Genomic DNA, 16854 nt, shown 5'->3' on the forward strand with positions numbered 1-16854 from the left:
TGCAAAAAGACCTGGGCGTCCACGGAAGACAACAGTGGTGGAGGATAGAAGAATAATCTCCATGGTGAAGAGAAACCCCTTCACAACAGCCAACCAAGTGAACAACACTCTCCAGGAGGTAGGCGTATCAATATCCAAATCTACCATAAAGAGAAGACTGCATGAAAGTAAATACAGAGGGTTCACTGCACGGTGCAAGCCACTCATAAGAATCAAGAATAAAAAGGCTAGACTGGACTTTGCTATAAAACATCTAAAAAAGCCAGCACAGTTCTGGAAGAACATTCTTTGGACAGATGAAACCATGATCAACCTCTACCAGAATGATGGAAAGAGAAATGTATGGCGAAGGCGTGGTACAGCTCATGATCCAAAGCATACCACATCATCTGTAAAACACGGCGGAGGCAGTGTGATGGCTTGGGCATGCATGGCTGCCGGTGGCACTGGGTCACTAGTGTTTATTTATGATGTGACACAGGACAGAAGCAGCCGAATGAATTCTGAGGTATTCAGAGCCACACTGTGTGCTCAGATCCAGCCAAATGCAGCCAAACTGATTGGTCGTCGTTTCATCCTACAGATAGACAATGACCCAAAACATGAAGCCAAAGCAACCCAGGAGTTAATTAAATCAAAGAAGTGGAATATTCTTGAATGGCCAAGTCAGTCACCTGATCTCAACCAAATTGAGCATGCATTTCACTTGTTAAAGACTAAACTTCAGACAGAAAGGCCCACAAACAAACAGCAACTGAAAACCACCGCAGTGAAGGCCTGACAGAGCATCAAAAAGGAGGAAACACAGCGTCTGGTGATGTCCATGAGTTCAAGACTTCAGGCAGTCATTGCCAGCCAAGGGTTTTCAACCAAGTACTAAAAATGAACATTTTATTTAAAATTATTGAATCTGTCCAATTACTTTTGGTCCTTTTAAAAACAGGGTGGCACATGTTAAGGAGCTGAAACTCTTAAACCCTTCATCCGATTTTAATGTGGATACCCTCAAATGAAAGCTGAAAGTCTGAACTTCAACTGCATCTGAATTGTTTTGTTTAAAATTCATTGTGGTATTGTCTATAACCAAAACTAGAAAAATGTTGTCTCTGTCCAAATATATATGGACCTAACTGTATATACTGTATATACATAGTAGGCCGTTTATATGGATACACCTAAATAAATTGGGAATGGTTGGTGATATCAACTTCCTGTTTGTGGCACATTAGTATTTGGGAGGGGGACAATATTTCAAGATGGGCTATCATGATATAGGGGTGTTTTTCAGCTGCAGGGACAGGACAACTGGTTGTCATTGAAAGAAACATGAAGGTGGCCAAGTACAGAGATATACTGGAAGAAAACCTCTTCCAGAGTGCTCTGGACCTCAGACATTCCCTGAAATTTTACCTTCCAACAAGACAATGACCCTAAGCACACAGCTAAAATAACAAAGAAGTGGCATCAGAACAACTCTGTGACCATTCTTGACTGGCCCAGCCAGAGCCCTGACCTTAACCCAATTGAGCATCTCTGCAGAGACCTGAAAATGGCTGTCCACCAACATTCACCATCCAACCTGATGAAACTGGAGAGGATCCCCAAATCCAGGTGTGTAAAACTTGTTGCATCATTCCCAAGAAGACTCATGGCTTTACCAGCTCAAAAGGGTGCTTCTACTCAATACTGAGCAAAGGGTCTGAATACTTATGACCATGTGATATTTCAGTTCTTCTTTTTTAATAAATTGACAAAAATTTACAACATTTCTTTTTTTTTTCAGTGAAGATGGGGTGCAGAGTGTACATTAATGAGAAAAAATGAAATTTTTTGAACTTACCAAATGGCTGCAATGAAACAGAGTGAAAAATTTAAAGGTGTATGAATACTTTCCGTACCCACTGTATGTATATATATATATATATATATATACACTCACCGGCCACTTTATTAGGTACACCATGCTAGTAACGGGTTGGACCCCCTTTTGCCTTCAGAACTGCCTCAATTCTTCGTGGCATAGATTCAACAAGGTGCTGGAAGCATTCCTCAGAGATTTTGGTCCATATTGACATGATGGCATCACACAGTTGCCGCAGATTTGTCGGCTGCACATCCCAAAGATGCTCCATACAAGGCAGGATGGATCCATGCTTTCATGTTGTTTACGCCAAATTCTGACCCTACCATCCGAATGTCGCAGCAGAAATCGAGACTCATCAGACCAAGCAACGTTTTTCCAATCTTCTACTGTCCAATTTCGATGAGCTTGTACAAATTGTAGCCTCAGTTTCCTGTTCTTAGCTGAAAGGAGTGGTACCCGGTGTGGTCTTCTGCTGCTGTAGCCCATCTGCCTCAAAGTTCGACGCACTGTGCGTTCAGAGATGCTCTTAGGCCTACCTTGGTTGTAACGGGTGGCGATTTGAGTCACTGTTGCCTTTCTATCAGCTCGAACCAGTCTGCCCATTCTCCTCTGACTTCTGGCATCAACAAGGCATTTCCGCCCACAGAACTGCCGCTCACTGGATTTTTTTTCTTTTTCGGACCATTCTCTGTAAACCCTAGAGATGGTTGTGCGTGAAAATCCCAGTAGATCAGCAGTTTCTGAAATACTCAGACCAGCCCTTCTGGCACCAACAACCATGCCACGTTCAAAGGCACTCAAATCACCTTTCTTCCCCATACTGATGCTCGGTTTGAACTGCAGGAGATTGTCTTGACCATGTCTACATGCCTAAATGCACTGAGTTGCCGCCATGTGATTGGCAGATTAGAAATTAAGTGTTAACAAGAAGTTGGACAGGTGTACCTAATAAAGTGGCCAGTGAGTGTATATATATAGTGATGCAGCGATGTCCTTGCTGTGCAGTGAGAAGGCAGTGACCCATATAAAGTTCAAAATAAAGTCTTGTTTATTTTATCGCATGCTCACAAACCGAAAAAATAAGCAAACAAGTTCTTCGGTACGCAGCCGGGAAAAACACAGACAGTCCACAATCCGTTGCCGTGAATGTATTACACCACTGTGTATGCTGGGGTGTCTGGCTTTTTAGGCTCCGCCTGCCCCGTGTTGCTCCACACGGAAAGAGCTCCTCATAAGCCTCCTGCTAGGTCTGATTCCCAGACCAATACTGACACACCCAAACTCTCTTGCAGGGTTTTTTTTTCCTTTCCTCCAGATTCTATGGCCATGGGCCACTATAAGATCTGAGCTGGAGGAAACGGACCGCCCCACTACCTTCCTGCAGTCCGTTTAAAAAATAAAAGCCCATACCAGGTTTTCCTGAATAATTTCTGGGTGAAATAACTTGACCCAGTTCACACTCACTTTTATTCTTCCCTGTGTCTCACAGGCAACCTGCTGTGAGGACAGGGCACTCCAGCGGATCTAATATGCTTCTAAGCACATCCTGGGGGATACATAGCGACCCTCGCATATGACACCGGTCACTGCCTCACTATATATATATATATATATATATATATATATATATATATATATATATATATATTGTAAGAATCATGTCGGTCTGGTAGTCGGGGGCAGGTATATCTCGCCCAGGTATTTGTCCTATGTGAATTAGGCCGCTCAGTATCTTCAGGATACCGAGGGGTTAATAAGTGCAGGAATAAAGGCTGACCAGCTGGAGGTTTCAGGTGTCAGCCTGGGGCACACAGATTGCCTGTCTGTGTGAGGTAAACGTGAGTGAGAGCGGTGCTCAAGGACTGTGTGTTGTTAGCTGGGTGGGAGAAGCCCCCCCAGTTGTTAGATAGCAGCTTATTTGTTTAGTTAGTGCCGGACAGGCTAGGATTTATTTTTATGTTTTGTTTTTTCCTATGTTGCTTTCACGTTAATAAATCTGACCTGAGGTCAGTCATCTTGGAAACCTGCTGTCGCCTCAGAGTTCAATGCACAAACCACGTGACCTTTGACCCCAGCAAAGGCGATCTCGGAGTGTTTTGTTACATTGTGGTGGAGAACGCGGGCATCACGTGGCTCAGGTGACAGTATGGAAGACGTGGTGAAAGCCCTAGTACAGTCCACTGCGGTACAGCAGCAGGCCACTGCCGCACAGCATGAAGCTAATCGCTTGATGGCCGCACAGCTGAAGGAGTTATTGGACATGACAGTTGCAGATCGCCAGCTTCTCCAACAGGTGGCGCAGCGCCTGGTGAGCATGCCTGAGGTAGACCCGGAAGCAGAGTCCAGAAGGATCCATGTGAGTCGGTACTGGCAAAAGTTGACTGCAGAAGATGACGTCGAAGCATACCTGACAACGTTCGAGCGGACGGCTTTGAGGGAGAAGTGGCCGAAGGCATGATGGGCCGATTTGATTGCTCCGTTTCTCTCCGGCGAGGCCCAAAAAGCTTACCATGACTTAGACCCGGAAGTCGCTCAGGACTTTGAGAAGCTGAAAGTTGAGATCCTGGCCCGGCTAGGTGTGACGACGGCTGTCCGTGCGCAGAGGGTACACCAGTGGACCTACCAGCCAGATAAACCGCCGCGGTCTCAGATGTTCGACCTGATCTACTTGACAAAGAAATGGCTGCAACCCGAGGTACTGACAACCCCAGAAATAATTCAGCGGGTTGTCCTGGACAAGTATCTGAGAGTGCTACCTCCAGCGCTGAAAAGGTGGGTAAGCCAAGGAAATCCCACGACAGCGGATCAACTTGTGGAGTTGGTCGAGCGTTATTCCGTGGCAGAAGGACTTCCCGACGAAACCACTGGCACCCGGTCTGTGCCTTCTCCTCGTGGAACCGGTAAGACTGTTCCAGCGACTACGGGTGAAGGAAAATCGCCAAAAACTGTGGGGGAGGAACACTGGGCTGCTCGCACTCCGAGACTGAGAGTGATGGACGGTGGGCTCAATAGGGGGCCTGTTAGGTGTTTCCGCTGCCATGAGAAGGGCCATATTTCTGCGAACTGTCCTGTTACCACTGAACCCATGCAGTGCGATGTAACAGACTCTTAAGAAACGCATGTCTTTGGTTACACGGCTAGTGAATGTGAATGCGGGTCAAAATGATATAGCGAAACACCTGTGTGAATTATCTGTTGATGGGAAAAGTGTTGTGGCGTTACTAGACTCTGGAAGTGTGGTGACTCTGGTGAAAGCTAGTCTGGTGGCACTTCCATCGGGTTCGTCTGACAAATTTTCTGTAACGTGTGTGCATGGTGACACCTGTTCGTACCTAACGGCGGTCATATCGATTTCCACTCCTTATGGGTCTGTGCAACACAAAGTGGGACTCGTTCCCGCATTGTTACAGGATGTGATCCTGGGCAGGGATTTTCCCCATTTCTGGCAGTTGTGGGAGAATCAGTTGCTCCTTCACCGTAGCTGTGAATCTTTTCCCATGCCATCTGGAGGTCCCGAACTCCTAGAGGAGGTCCCACAGGCAGACGTTGCTGGGGAGGTTATTGAATCTAACCTTCAGTTCCCCTTCTCAGTTATGGCAGGGGAAACTGAGGAAACTCAGCGAGAGGCGGAGGCAGACAGCCATCCAGCACCCTGCCTACCAGATTTGGGAGTCCAGTTGGATGACTTCCACAGCGAGAAAATGAGAGATCCTACCCTGACTCCGGCTAGGAAAAATGTAAAAATGATAGATGGGGTACCCGTAGAACCTGACACTAGGCTAGCGTACCCGTACATGGTTCTTGAAAATGATTTGCTCTACCAGGTAGAGAAAAAAGGGGAAGATATTGTGCAACAGTTAGTGGTACCCAAACCTTATCGGCGGAAGGTACTGGACCTGGCCCACGGACATATAATGGGGGGACATCTGGGGGTACAGAAAACCACAGAAAGGATATCGCATTGTTTTGTGTGGCCCGGAATACATAATGATGTGCGTAACTATTGTGAGTCCTGTCCAGAGTGCCAAATCTCTGCGCCTAAAACTCGGTTCTGTAGCCCTTTGGTACCCCTCCCTATCATTGGGGTCCCTTTTGAGAGAATTGGGATGGATCTGGTTGGGCCCCTTCCCCGGTCCGCACGTGGGCATCAACATATCCTCGTCATCATGGACTATGCCACTCGTTTCCCAGAAGCCATCCCTTTGCGTAACACTGCTACCAAAACGATCGCCAAAGAGTTGGTACAAGTGTTTAGTCGGGTGGGAATTCCAAAACAGATACTCACCGACCAGGGGACTCCCTTTATGTCAAGGGTGATGAAGGAGCTCTGCAGGCTCTTACAAATAGACCAGTTGCGTACGTCTGTCTATCACCCTCAAACAGATGGCCTGGTTGAGCGGTTCAACAAAACCTTAAAACAGATGCTCCGGAAGGCGATAGACAAAGATGGGAAGAACTGGGATTACTTGCTACCCTATTTACTGTTTGCCATTAGGGAGGTTCCCCAGTCTTCCACGGGGTTTTCGCCTTTTCAACTGTTATACGCCCGACGTCCCCGGGGACTGTTGGACGTCGCAAAAGAAACCTGGGAAGGTCAAGTCACTCCCTTTAAAACGGTGATCGACCATGTAACACAAATGCAAGACCGTATTGCCGCTGTCATGCCCATGGTTAGGGACCATATGTTACGGGCCCAGGGAGCCCAGAGGCAAAGTTATGATAGAGGCGCTAAGGTCCGTACATTTGCATCCGGGGATAGGGTGTTGGTCCTAATCCCTACAGTGGATAGTAAATTTCTGGCGAAATGGCAGGGCCCCTTTGAGGTCATGGAAAGAGTTGGTGAAGTGAACTATAAAGTGTACCAGCCCGGTAAGAGAAAACCAGAACAGATTTATCATGTGAATCTGATAAAACCCTGGAAAGACCGCTCTGCCCTAACGGCGGATCTGCCCCGTCCGGTTTGCGCACCTACCGTACCGGAGGTACAGATTGCCGAGACTCTCTCGGAACAACAAAAATCTGAGGTTAAGCAGTTTTTGTTACAGAACCGACAGTTTTTTTCGGAAAAACCTGGCCGGACTAAGCTGGTGAAACATGAGATTGTTACAGAGCCTGGTGTCACAGTTCATGTAAAGCCATACCGGATTCCGGAAGCACGCCGTGAAGCCGTCTCCCGGGAGGTGGTGGCAATGTTGGACTTAGGAGTCATTGAGGAATCACACAGCGCCTGGTCCAGTCCAATCGTATTGATACCTAAGCCGGATGGCTCCATACGGTTCTGTAATGACTTTAGGAAACTGAATGCGGTTTCTAAATTTGATGCGTACACTATGCCTCGGGTCGATGAGTTAATCGACCGGCTTGGCAAAGCCCGATATATTACGACCCTGGATCTAACAAAGGGGTACTGGCAGATCCCTCTGGCCGAGGCGGCCAGAGAGAAGACGGCATTTGCTACCCCGGAAGGGCTGTTTCAGTATGTCTACATGCCGTTTGGACTTCACGGAGCTCCAGCAACGTTCCAGAGATTGATGGATCGAGTCTTGAGGCCCCACAGACAGTACGCTTCGGCCTACCTGGGTGACATCGTAATCTACAGCATGGACTGGGAAACTCACCTCCGGAAGGTACAGGCGGTGATTGATGACCTGTGAGACGCAGGCTTAACGGCGAACCCCAAGAAATGTCACATCGGGCTTGAAGAAGCCCGATACTTGGGCTACGTGATTGGCAGAGGAGTGGTTAAACCACAGATCGACAAAATACAGGCAATTCAGGGCTGGCCGCAACCAGTGAACAAGAAACAAGTACAAGCTTTCCTGGGGATCGCCGGCTATTATCGCCGGTTCATACCCAATTTTGCAGCCATGGCCACCCCCTTGATGGATCTTACCAAAGGGAAGGATTCCGTCATGGTAAAATGGTCCTCAGCGGCTGAAGAGGCCTTCCACAGCCTGAAACGAGCTTTGTGCTCTCAGCCCGTACTAGTGACTCCTGATTTCAGCCGCGAGTTTGTGGTCCAAACTGATGCTTCTGATACTGGGGTCGGAGCTGTACTTTCCCAGGTGAGGGACGGAGTCGAACACCCGGTCCTCTACCTCAGCCGGAAACTGAATGTACATGAGCAGAGGTATGCCGTGGTTGAAAAAGAGTGCCTAGCCATTAAATGGGCTCTCGATTCCCTCAAGTATTACCTGGCAGGTAGGAAGTTTAGGCTGGTCACGGACCACGCCCCTCTCAAGTGGATGCACCTCCACAAAGACCGTAATAGTCGGGTAACCCGGTGGTTCCTTGCCCTGCAGGCTTACTCTTTCACAGTGGAGCACCGCCCCGGGGTGCAAATGGAGAACGCTGATGCTCTGTCCCGGGTACACTGTTTCGAGAGTGTTCTTGCTCGACCTGAGTGGTCTGAGCAGGGGGGGAGGATATGTAAGAATCATGTCGGTCTGGTAGTCGGGGGCAGGTATATCTCGCCCAGGTATTTGTCCTATGTGAATTAGGCCGCTCAGTATCTTCAGGATACCGAGGGGTTAATAAGTGCAGGAATAAAGGCTGACCAGCTGGAGGTTTCAGGTGTCAGCCTGGGGCACACAGATTGCCTGTCTGTGTGAGACAAACGTGAGTGAGAGTGGTGCTCAAGGACTGTGTGTTGTTAGCTGGGTGGGAGAAGCCCCCCAGTTGTTAGATAGCAGCTTATTTGTTTAGTTAGTGCCGGACAGGCTAGGATTTATTTTTATGTTTTGTTTTTTCCTATGTTGCTTTCACGTTAATAAATCTGACCTGAGGTCAGTCATCTTGGAAACCTGCTGTCGCCTCAGAGTTCAATGCACAAACCACGTGACCTTTGACCCCAGCAAAGGCGATCCCGGAGTGTTTTGTTACAATATATATATACTAGCTGAAGAGCCCGGCGTTGCCTGGGCATAGTAAATATCTGTGGTTAGTTATAGCACCTCACTTCTCTTATTTTCCCATCACGCCTCTCATTTTTCCCATCACATCTTTCATTTTCCCCCTCACATCTCTCATTTTCTCCCTCACACCTCTCATTCCCCCCTAACACTTGTCATTTCGACCTCACATCTGTCATTTTCCGATCACTCCACTATTTTCCCTCACTCCTCTCATTTTGCACTCACACCTTTTCATTTTCACCTCACACCTCTCATTTTCACCTCAGTATATACATGTTTGTCATCTCCCTTATATATAGTATACACCTGTATGTCATCTCCTGTATATAGTATATACCTGTATGTCATCTCCCCTGTATATAGTATATACCTGCTGTGTGTCATGTCCCCTGTATATAGTATATACCTGTATGTCATCTATATATAGTATATACCTGTATGTAATCTCCTGTTTATAGTATATACCTGTGTCATCTCACCTATATATAGTATATATCTGTGTGTCATCTCCTGTATATAGTATATACCTGTATGTCATCTCCTCCTGTATATACTATATACCTGTAGGTAATCTGCTCCTGTATATAGTATATACCTGTGTGTCATCTCCTCCTGTATATAGTATATACCTGTATGTCATCTCCTGCTGTATGTAGTATGTACCTGTATGTCATCTCCTCCTCTATATAGTATATACCTGTGTGTCATCTGTCCTGTATATAGTATATATCTGTGTGTCATCTCCTCCTGTATATAGTATATTCCTGTGTGTCATCTCCCCTGTAAATAGTATATACCTGTGTGTCATCTCCTGTATATAGTATATATCTGTATGTCATCTCCTCCTGTATTAGACCTCGTTCACACGTTATTTGGTCAGTATTTTTACCTCAGTATTTGTAAGCTAAATTGGCAGCCTGATAAATCCCCAGCCAACAGTAAGCCCACACCCTGGCAGTATATATTAGCTCACACATACACATAATAGACTGGTCATGTGACTGACAGCTGCCGGATTCCTATATGGTACATTTGTTGCTCTTGTAGTTTGTCTGCTTATTAATCAGATTTTTATTTTTGAAGGATAATACCAGACTTGTGTGTGTTTTAGGGCGAGTTTCATGTGTCAAGTTGTGTGTGTTGAGTTGCGTGTGGCGACATGCATGTAGCGACTTTTGTGAGATGAGTTTTGTGTGGCGACATGCGTGTAGCAACTTTTTGTGTGTCGAGTTGCATGTGACAGGTTAGTGTAGCAAGTTGTGTGCAGCAAGTTTTGCGCATGGCGAGTTTTGCGCGTGGCGAGTTTTATGTGTGGTGCCTTTTGAGTATGTGCAAGTTTTGTGTGAGGCAACTTTTGCATGTGTTGCAACTTTTTATGCATGTGGCATTTTTTCCGCGTGTGCAAGTTTTGCCTGTGGCGAGTTTTCCATGAGGTGAGTTTTGCACGTGTGGCGAGTTTTGCATGTGGAGAGTTTTGCGCGTGGCAAGTTTTGAGCGGTAGTGTGTGGCACATTCTGTGTGTGTGTGTTCATATCCCCGTGGTGGTGTGGTGATTATCCCATGTCGGGGCCCCACCTTAGCAACTGTACAGTATATACTCTTTGGCGCCATCGCTCTCATTCTTTAAGTCCCCCTTGTTCACATCTGGCAGCTGTTAATTTGCCTCCAACACTTTTCCTTTCATTTTTTCCCCATTATGTAGATAGGGGCAAAATTGTTTGGTGAATTGGAAAGCGCGGGGTTAAAATTTCACCTCACAACATAGCTTTGACGCTCTCGGGGTCCAGACGTGTGACTGCAAAATTTTGTGCCTGTAGCTGCGACGCCTCCAACACTTTTCCTTTCACTTTTTCCCCATTATGTAGATAGGGGCAAAATTGTTTGGTCAATTGGAAAGCGCGGGGTTAAAATTTCACCTCACAACATAGCCTATGACGCTCTCGGGGTCCAGACGTATGACTGTGCAAAATTTTGTGGCTGTAGCTGCGACGGTTCAGATGCCAATCCCGGACATACACACACATACACACACACACATACACACATTCAGCTTTATATATTAGATATATATATATATATGTATATATATATAGCAGAGGGGCTTTGTGTGTATTTTACAGAGGGCTAGTGTGTGTTTGTGTGTGCAAGGGGGAGTATTTTGCAAGTCTGTGATGTGATGTTGAATTGCCGTATTGGCACTTTCTGATAAATAAGTGGGTTTCGGGTTGCCGTTTCTGTACTTGGTCTCTAAAAGGTACGCCATCACTGCTGGATTCATGAACTTACAGCATAAAATGTTCATATTAATTTCTGGATTATAACAACATTCCAACATGGATTTTCACCTTAAGAACAACACCCTCATCAGATTTATTTAATAGTCTTATGTCTCACCTGGAGAGGTGACTTCTCAAAGTTCTTGAACTGAATGAGCAGCTGTTTTGCAGCATGGACAGAAGATCTTAGTGCAGCATGGGTATGCAGATGGAACAAGATGGAAGGCAGAGTGGCAGAAAGAACAGGTGGAGCAAACTGGAATCACGGGATCCTATGCAGCAGATTAGACTCTGCGATGAATGATTGGTGGAGCAGACCAGAGGTGAGTCAGCAATACAGCAGAGATCAAAATAGTACAGCAGAGTTGACTCAGTGATATAGGAAAGTTAATTTTGTCACAGTCCAATGCACAATTGGTATGGCAGAGTACCCAGAGATGTAGCAGAGCTGGGTTTGCCACAAGTTTGAAGCCATACTGACTAGAGTACCAAAAAATGTAGTGTAGCTGGGTTTGTCACAACTGGCGCAGGTAGGAAGCAGAGCTGAGATCGTGTGAAGTCCACAGTAATTCCGTGAATGCCATGAGCCTGAATACTCAGATGGCTGTTTGTGGCATATTAGTATATGGGTGAGGGAAAACTTTTCAAGATGAGTGGTGACCATGGCGGCCATTTTGAAGCTGGCCATTTTGGATCCAACTTTGTTTTTTCCAGTGTGAAGAGGGTCATGTGACACATCAAACTTATTGAGAATTTCACAAGAAAAACAATGGTGTGCTTGGTTTTAATGTAACTTTATTCTTTCATGAGTTATTTACAAGTTTATGGCCACTTATAAAATGTGTTCAAAGTGCTGCCCATTGTGTTGGATTGTCAATGCAACCCTCTTCTCCCACTCTTGACACACTGATTGCAACACTGCAGAAGAAATGCTAGCACAGGCTTCCAGTATCCGTTCTTTCAGATGCTGTACATCTCGTATCTTCACAGCATTGACAACTGTGTAAACTGAGGGTCCTGCTGATCTGTGTCATTCTTGTTAAGATGCTGCAGCAGCTGGATTCTGTAAGGGTGCCACTTGTGAGTAGCTATTATCCGCAGAAGGGATGTTCGACTAATGCCACTCTCCAGTGAAATGCGGCGAGTGCTAGGCTGTGGGCTTTTGCTGAATGAAGCTAGGACAGCCACTGATGTTTCTTCATTAGTGACAGTTTTCTTGCGTCCACATTTTGGCAAATCCAACACTAAACCTGTTTCACGAAATTTGGCAGGCAGTTCGCTAACTAGCATGGGAGATGGGTGTTCTCATACGGGTGTCTTGCATTGAAATCTGCTGCAATGACCCGGGTACTGCGTTCAACAGACATCAACACAATTTCTATCCGCTCCTCACGTGTTAACCTCTGCGACATGTCAATGGCTGTAAACAAAGAGGAACTTGTAGATAACTCATGAAAGAATAAAGTTATGTTAAAACCAAACACACCATTATTTTTCTTGTGAAATTCTCAATAAGTTTGATGTATCACAAGGCCCTCTTCACATTGAAAAAAATAAAGTTGGATCCAAAATGGATTACTTCAAAATGGCCGCCATGGTCACCACCCATCTTGAAAAGTTTCCCCCTCCCTTATACTAACAGGAAGTTGATATCACCAACCATTCCCATTTTATTTAGGTGTATCCATATAAATGGCCCATACAGTATTTCTGTTAATGTTGATGATTATGGCTTACAGCCAATGAAAACCCCAAATTCATTATCTCAGTAAATTTGAATACTTTATAACACCAGCTTTAAAAATAATTTTAAAATCCAAAATGTTGACCTACTGAAATGTATGTTCAGTAAATTCACTCAATACTTAGTTGGGGCTTCTTTTGCATCCATTACTGCATCAATACAGTGTGGCATGAAGACGATCAGCCTGTGGTACTGCTGAGGTGTTATGGAACCCCAGGTTGCTTTGATAGCAGCCTTCAGATCATCTGCATTGATGGGTCTGGTGTCTCATTTTTCTTTTGACAATACCCCGTACTGTTGTTTTTAAACCAGGTATTGGTACTTTTGGCATTGTGAACAGGTGCCAAGTCCTGCTGGAGAAAGAAATTTCCATCTCTGAAAAGCTTGTTGGCAGAGGGAAGCTTGAAGTGCTCTAAAATTTCCTGGTAGACAGCTGCGCTGATTTTGGTTTTGATAAAACACAGTGGACCTACACCAGCAGATGACATGGCTTCCCAAACCACCACTGATAGTAAAAACGTCACACTAGACCTCCAGCAGCTTGGATTGTGTGCCTCTCCACTTCCTCCAGACTGTGACCTTGATTTCCAATTGAACTGCAAAATTTACTTTCCTTGTGGACTGTGTCAATGACTGCCTTCTGGGCATCTGTCAAGTTAGCAGTCTTCCCCATGATTGTTTATCCTACTGATACAAACTAAGGGACCTTTTTAAACACTTAGCAAGCATCAGCAGGTGTTTTTTGTTAATTTTTCTAATTTACTGAGATAATGACTGTTGGGTTTTCATTAGCTGTAAGCCATAATCATCAACATTAACAGAAATAAACACTTGAAATAGATCACTGTTTGTAATGACTCCATATAATATATGATTTTCATTTTTGTGTATGGAAAAAGTGAAATAAATTAACTTTTTGATGATTTTCTAATTTTGTAAGTAGCACCTGTATATTGAACACCTCTCTTTTGGGTAGGGTGATTCAGGTTTCAAGAGACATAAATTCTTCTATATGGGGATCCCAGTAATTGTAGCCCATCTCTGCTTGTGACTTACACTCCGAGGTGTACATAGAAATCAAAGGGCCTAAAAAAAGTTCTAATTGAGCCCCACCAGCTCCCCTCAAAAAAAAAAAATGGCGGGGTCATATCTCCCAATTTTTATAAAGGAGAGGGAAGTGTATTATGGCACTTACACAGTAATTATGTGCCTATGGAAGCCTCTTTAGTGTTCTCAAACACGATATCTTTCATGGCCATTATAAACTATGAGGTTCTTAAAAATGCCCCCACTCGTTCATTCCATACTGTTAGAAGGTAGTGAGTGAATTTAAATATGTGAAAGGTGAAGTCTGCCCAGCAACCAACTGCTGTGTCAGACAGAGAAAGGAGACAGTTTATGATTGAGAGGGGTTTAGACCAGTAAAAGGCAACCATTTCCTGGTTTAGTCTGTTAGTGAGGAGAGTTCATTGGTGACAGTTCAAGGTGCAGAGGGCTGGAAGCACGCTGTGGACAAAATCGGTTTAGCGGTATGTGGTCGCACAAATCTCCCTGTGGATATTGTTCTATCATCCAGAGCCTAAGGCTTGAGTCTGGGGCTATGGAGAGCACCAACACCCCTTCTGTACAAATGTTGCTGGAAATGGAAAGGTTATGGATTCCAGCAATACTGCCTGGCGTGATACAAAATCTCTGAGGCTGACAGGAACTGTTACAGCAGGGATAGTTCAGGCAGATACTAAAGGAAAATGGGAAATATACTGTGTTACTGAACCTATTAACAAAGGGTGCTGTGCCTTCAGTAAAGGCAAACTTGTTAAAATGAACGGGGTGTCCCCTATTGAATTCCTGGATACAGCGGAAGCCCACGGCCGAAATGAAAGTGAACTGCACTGCACTCACAGCACTTGGAAACTGGGACACCAATTCTTTGAAGAGTGCCAGGGTGTGGGAACACAGCAGCCCCTCACCCATGCCAACCGCCCAGTGCACTTTACAGCTCCACAGTGCCTCCAGCAATGTAAATTCCCCCACACAATATGATGTTTGCATAATTCCCCCACACATTATAATGTCCTGTGCGTATAATGCCCCCACACAATGGTAGCCCCTGAGTATCATGATCTACCACAGCCCACTCCCCATTCAGTGTAATGGTTTCACACCACACCCCGGTGGTCGACGCTCATAGCAAGTGAGGTACTCTGCTACATACAGGCGATCTGATCATTGCCTGTAAGTAGCAGAAGCGATCGGGTTATGGCAGCTTGTAGTCTCCCATGGAGAATATTGAAGCATGCCAAAAGTAAAAAAAATATTTTTAAAATATTAAAAAAAATATATAAAAGTTGAAATCACAACCCCTTTCGCCCCATTCAAAATAAAACAATAAAAAAATATCAAACATACGCATGTTTGGTACTGCCGAGTTCAGAATCACCCGATCTATCAATATAAAAAACAATAACCCGATCGCTAAACGCCGTAACGAGAAAAAAATTAAAAACGTCAGAATTGTTTTTTTGGTCGCCGCAACATTGCATTAAAATGCAATGACAAGCGATCTAAAGATCTTATCTACACTAAAATGGTGTCATTAAAAACGTCAGCTCGTCATGCAAAAAATAAACCCCCACCCAAACCGAGATCACAAAAAATGGAGACGCTACAGGTATCGGAAAAAATGGTGCAATGTTTTTTGTTTTGTTTTTTAACAAACTTTGGATTTTTTTCATCACTTAAATCAAAAAAAGAACCTATACATGTTTGGTGTCTATGAACTCTTAATGACCTGGAGAATCATAATGGCAGGTCAGTTGTAGAATTTGGTAAACATGGTAAAAAAAATACAATAAACCATTGTGGAATTGCACTTTTTTGCAATGTCACCGCACTTGGAATTTTTTTCCCATTTTTGAGTACATGATATGCTAAAATCAATGGTGTCACTCAAAAGTACAACTTGTCCCACAAAAAACAAGTCATGGCCATATTGACGGAAAAATTAAAAAGTTATGGCTCTGGAAAAAAGGGGAGTGAAAAACGCGAAAACGAAAATGGGCTGCAACGCGAAGGGGTTAAGGATAATAAAGTCAATGTTTTGGAGTGACCATCACAAAGTCCTGATCTTAATCCTTTTGAAAATTTATGGGCAAAACTGAAAAGGCAGATGCGATCAAGGCAACCTACAAACCTAGATCAGTTACAAGTTCCAGCTCCATGGTAAAATTCAGGCGTTATATCTTTACTAAATCCTGTTTAAAAACGATGGCTGTAAAGCTCTCCACGGGCACACAGGACAACGAGCGACACAGCCATGAATATTTAGATGACAACACTACATTTGTAGTGTATAAAATTGATTGTACTGCATGTCAGCTTTCTTATATCGGGTGTACTTCACGGAAATTGAAGGTTCGCATTACTGAACATTTGTATGATATAGTACAATGGGATTAAACAAACGTAATGAACTGATGTATTACTATTAATGTTTAATTGTGTGGTTTAGCATGTTTTTAATGTTTTGAGTCCTTTTTTTGTTGCTATTCACATTCGTTTTTGATTCAGATATTCAGGACCTTCGATATATCATCTGACATGTCATGTGATTGCTTGTAGAAATTTCATTCGTTGTTAGTTTCTATATAGCGTTAATGTGCATTCACATTTGTGGCTTGGATAAAGATCCGCTTGGATCGAAACGCGTTGCTCGTTGTCCTGTGAGCCCGTGGAGAGCTTTACAGCCATCATTTTTAAACAGGATTTAATAAAGATATAACGCCTGAATTTTACCATGGAGCTGGAACATGTTTTTTTTTCCCCTTTGGATTTGACCTCATTGATCAGCGTGGAGTTCCGTGCACCTGCGGTGGTGGCTTGGTGAGCTGGCTTTTTTCCTCTATTTCCATACTAGATCAGTTACACCAGTTTTGCCAGGATGAATGGGCCTAAATTCCAACCAACTATTGTGAGAAGCTTGTGGAAGGATATCCCAAACGTTTGACCCAAGTCATTCAGTTTAAGGGCAATGGTACCAAAGACTAATGAAATGTA

The sequence above is a fragment of the Ranitomeya variabilis genome, chromosome 4 (genome assembly GCF_051348905.1).
Source record: "Ranitomeya variabilis isolate aRanVar5 chromosome 4, aRanVar5.hap1, whole genome shotgun sequence".
Lineage (NCBI taxonomy): Eukaryota > Metazoa > Chordata > Amphibia > Anura > Dendrobatidae > Ranitomeya > Ranitomeya variabilis.